The sequence below is a fragment of the Arachis stenosperma genome, chromosome 5 (assembly GCF_014773155.1).
Source record: "Arachis stenosperma cultivar V10309 chromosome 5, arast.V10309.gnm1.PFL2, whole genome shotgun sequence".
NCBI classification, from domain to species: domain Eukaryota; kingdom Viridiplantae; phylum Streptophyta; class Magnoliopsida; order Fabales; family Fabaceae; genus Arachis; species Arachis stenosperma.
Window position 1 is genome coordinate 66,967,870 of NC_080381.1, and position 4,946 is coordinate 66,972,815.

General features: G+C 39.4%; 1 non-coding gene across 1 annotated transcript; it reads right to left on the bottom strand.

Moving 5' to 3' along the window:
• Positions 1 to 3,479: 3,479 nt before the first annotated feature.
• On the bottom strand, positions 3,480 to 3,587 carry LOC130984096 (small nucleolar RNA R71). The gene has a single exon (XR_009088053.1). It is a non-coding gene; the product is annotated as a small nucleolar RNA R71 (small nucleolar RNA).
• Positions 3,588 to 4,946: the final 1,359 nt, after the last annotated feature.

Here is a 4,946-nt window from a genome sequence, read left to right on the forward strand (position 1 = left end):
GGCCCGGAAGAGGATTTTTATGTCATTTACTCATTTCTGTACACCCTAGGCTACTAGTTTCTTATAAGTAGGACCTTTTACTATTGTATAGAAATCTTTTGATCACTTTTAGATCTCTAGATCATCTTTGGACATTTTAGTTCTTAGATCATTGGGAGGCTGGCCATTCGGCCATGCCTAGACCTTATGCTTATGTATTTTCAACGGTGGAGTTTCTACACACCATAGATTAAGGTGTGGAGCTCTGCTGTACCTCGAGTATTAATGCAATTACTATTGTTCTTTCATTCAAATTCCGCTTGTTCTTTATCCAAGATATCACTTGTTCTTCAACATGATGAAGGTGATGATTGACGCCCATCACCATTCTCACTCATGAACAAAGTGACTGACAACCACTCTTGTTCTACAAGCATTTGAGGCTTGGTGAATATCTCTTGGATTCCTGATTGCACGATGCATGGTTGATCGCCTGACAACCGAGTGCTCGCCTGACAAACGAGCCAACCATTCCGTGAGATCAGAGTCTTCGTGGTATAGGCAAGAACTGATGGCAGCATTCAAGAGAATCCGGAAGGTCTAACCTTGTCTGTGGTATTCTGAGTAGGATTCAATGATTGAATGACTGTGACGTGCTTCAAACCTGTAACCTACTGGGCGTTAGTGACAGACGCAAAAGAGTTATTCTATTCCGGTAGGGGAGGGAACCACACCGGTGATTGGCAGCACTGTGACAGAGTGTGTGCATTAGCTTTCACTGCGAGGATGGGAGGTAGCTGCTGACAACAGTGAGACCCTATACGAGCTTGCCATGGAAAGGAGTAAGAAGGGTTGGATGAAGACAGTAGAAAAGCAGAGAGACGGAAGGGAAGGCATCTTCATGCGCTTATCTGAAGTTCCTACCAATGGATTACATAAGTATCACTATCTTTATCTTTTATGTTATTTTCGTTCATCACCATATATATCTGAGTTTGCCTGACTAAGATTTACAAGATGACCATAGCTTGCTTCAATACTAACAATCTCCGTGGGATCGACCCTTACTCACGTAAGGTTTATTACTTGGACGACCCAGTGCACTTGCTGGTTAGTTGTGCGAAGTTGTGTAATGCCATGGTATTGGGCTACCACGTTTTTGGAGCCATTACCAGGGATTATGAGAGTTGTGAAAAAGTATAGTTCACAATTTCGCGCACCAAGTTTTTGGCGCCGTTGCCGGGGATTGTTCTAGTTTTGAGCAAGCCTTTGGTAACATCAGTGCCAAGATCCGGCAACAACATCAAATTTTTGGTGTTATTGCCCGGGATTGTTCAGGCTGGACAACTGACGGTTCATCTTGTTGCTTAGATTAGGTATTTTTTTTCGAAATTCTTGAAGATGAATTCTAGAGTTTCATGATGATTTGTTGAAATCTGGCTGGCTGAGAAGCCATGTCTAATCTGATTGGACCGAGGTTTCAACTTATCACCACAAGAGCTTGTTGATTTCGTATCAATCTTGCTTTTGGAGCAGTGATTTGCTAAGGCTTGGCTGACCTTTGGTCATGTCTAGTGTTTTGGACCGAAGCTTTCTTTGGAAGCTTGGCTGGCTGTGAAGCCATGTCTAATTCCTGGACCGGAGTCTTAGACTAGCATTGCACTGATTCCTGGAATTCTCATTAAGAATTTTGATACCTTCTTTTTCCACTTAATTTTCGAAAAACACAAAAAAATTAAAAAAATTAAAAAAAATCATAAAATTCAAAAATATTTCTTGTTTGAGTCTAGTGTCTCATCCTAAGTTTGGTGTCAATTGCATGCATTCATATGTCTTAGTGATCTTCAAGATGTTCTTGATGATTCACTTGCTCTGATCTTTGAATTCTATTGACTTGAGTATTTTGTGTGTCTCATATGCATTTTCAGTTCATTAGTGTCAGTAGTATACAAACTACTAAGTTTGGTGTCTTGCATGCATTGTTATTTGATTCTTGTTGCATTTTAATTATTAAAAATCCAAAAATATTTTTAATTTGTGTATTTTCAAGTCAATGATACAAGGGATTGAAGATTCAGAACACACTGCAGAGGAATTATACAGAAAAAGCTGAGCATTCAAAAATGCCCAGTGAAGAAGGCAGACTGGCGTTTAAACGCCAGCCAGGGCATCTGGTTGGGCGTTTAACGCCCAAAGAGGTAGCATTTTGGGCGTTAAACGCCAGAATGTATACCATTCTGGGCGTTTAACGCCAGGATGGTGCTAGGGGGAAGATTTTGTTTTCAAATCAATTTTTTTCAAGTTTTTCAAAATCAAATCTTTTTCAAATCAAATCTTTTCAATCAAATGTTTTCAAAATTAATTTCTTTCCTTTCAAAGATACTTACTAACAATTAATGATTTGATTGAACATTTTTTGGCCTTTTCTGTTAAGGAAGGTTTTATGTTTGAATCATATCTTTTCTTGTTAGGCAAGTCACTAATTTTCCAAATCAAATCTTTTAAAATAATTTTCAAAACATATCTTTTAAAATGGTTTTCAAATCATATCTTCTCAATCACATCTTTTTAAGATAATAACCTTTCAATCATATTTTTTTATCATATCTTTTTCAAATTAGTTTTCAATCAAATCTTTTTAGTTTCTAATTTCAAAATCTTTTTCAAAAATCACTTGATTTCTCTTCCACTTTCAATTTTCGAAAATTATCAATCAAATTTTCAAAATGTTTTCAAAATCTTTTAATTGAATTTTCGAAAATCCTCTTCCCTCCTTCTCACATCCTTCTATTTATGGAGTACCACTCCTTCTAAATGCACAATTCGAACCTTATCTAATTAAAGTTCGAATTCTTCTTCTCCTTCTTCTTTCTATTTCTCTTTTCCTCTGACATTTCAAGGAATCTCTATACTGTGACATAGAGGATTCCACATTTTCTTTTTCTCTTCTCTTTCATATGAGCAGGAGCAGAGACAAAGACATTCTTGTTGAAGCTGATCCTGAACCCGAAAGGACCTTGAAGAGAAAGCTAAGAGAAGCCAAAGCACAACTCTCTTTAGAGGACCTGACCGAATTCTTCAAAGAAGAAGAACCCATGGCAGCCGAAAACAACAACAATGCCAACAATGCAAGGAAGGTGCTGGGTGACTTTACTGCACCTACTCCCGACTTCTATGGGAGAAGCATCTCTATCCCTGCCATTGGAGCAAACAACTTTGAGTTTAAGCCTCAATTAGTTTCTCTAATGCAACAGAATTGCAAGTTCCATGGACTTCCAATGGAAGATCCTCATCAGTTTTTAGCTGAATTCTTGCAAATCTGTGACACAGTCAAGACTAATGGGGTTAACCCTGAGGTCTACAGACTGATGCTATTCCCTTTTGCTGTAAGAGACAGAGCTAGAATATGGTTGGATTCTCAACCTAAAGAAAGCCTGGACTCTTGGGAAAAGCTAGTCAATGCCTTCTTGGCAAAGTTCTTTCCACCACAAAGATGGAGTAAGCTTAGAGTGGAAGTCCAAACCTTCAGACAGAAGGATGGAGAATCCCTCTATGAAGCTTGGGAAAGATACAAACAATTAATCAGAAGATGTCCTTCAGACATGCTTTCTGAATGGAGCATCATAGGTATTTTCTATGATGGTCTCTCTGAACTATCTAAGATGTCCTTGGATAGCTCTGCTGGAGGATCTCTTCATCTGAAGAAGACGCCTGCAGAAGCTCAAGAATTGATTGAAATAGTTGCAAATAACCAATTCATGTACACTTCTGAAAGGAATCCTGTGAACAATGGGACTAGTCAGAAGAAAGGAGTTCTTGAGATTGACACTCTGAATGCCATATTGGCTCAGAACAAGATATTGACTCAACAAGTCAATTTGATTTCTCAAAGTCTGTCTGGAATGCAAAATGCACCAAACAGTACAAAGGATGCTTCATCTGAGGAAGAAGCTTATGATCCTGAGAACCCTTCCATGGAAGAGGTGAATTACCTAGGAGAACCCTATGGAAATACCTACAATTCTTCATGGAGAAATCACCCAAATCTCTCATGGAAGAATCAAGAGAGACCTCAACAAGGTTTCAATAACAATAATGGTGGAAGAAACAGGTTTAGCAATGGCAAGCCTTTTCCATCATCTTCTCAGCAACAGACAGAGAGTTCTAAGCAGAATACTTCTGACTTAGCAACAATGGTCTCTGATCTAATAAAGACCACTCAAAGTTTCATGAATGAAACAAGGTCCTCCATCAGAAATTTGGAAGGACAAGTGGGTCAGCTGAGCAAGAAAGTTACTGAACTCCCTCCTAGTACTCTCCCAAGTAATACAGAAGAAAATCCAAAAGGAGAGTGCAAGGCCATCAACATGGCCGAATATGGAGAGGAAAGAGAGGAAGAAGACGCCACTGAGAAAGACCCCAGTGGGCGTGCACCACTCTCCTCTGAGTTCCTCAATGAGGAACCTTGGGAATCCGAGGCTCAAAATGAGACCATAGAGATTCCATTGGACTTACTTCTGCCATTCATGAGCTCTGATGAGTATTCTTCCTCTGAAGAGGATGAGTATGTTACTGAAGAGCAAGTTGCTAAATACCTTGGAGCAATCATGAAACTAAATGACAAGTTATTTGGAAATGAGACTTGGGAGGATGAACCTTCCTTGCTCACCAAAGAACTGGATGACTTGTCTAGGCAGAAACTGCCTCAAAAGAGGCAGGATCCTGGGAAGTTTTCTATACCTTGTACCATAGGCACCATGACCTTCAAGAAGGCCTTGTGTGACTTAGGGTCAAGTGTGAACCTCATGCCCCTCTCTGTAATGGAGAAATTAGGGATCTTAGAGGTGCAAGCTGCAAGAATCTCATTAGAGATGGCAGACAACTCAAGAAAACAAGCCCATGGACTTGTAGAGGATGTTCTGGTTAAAGTTGAAGACCAGTACATTCCTACTGATTTCATAATCCTA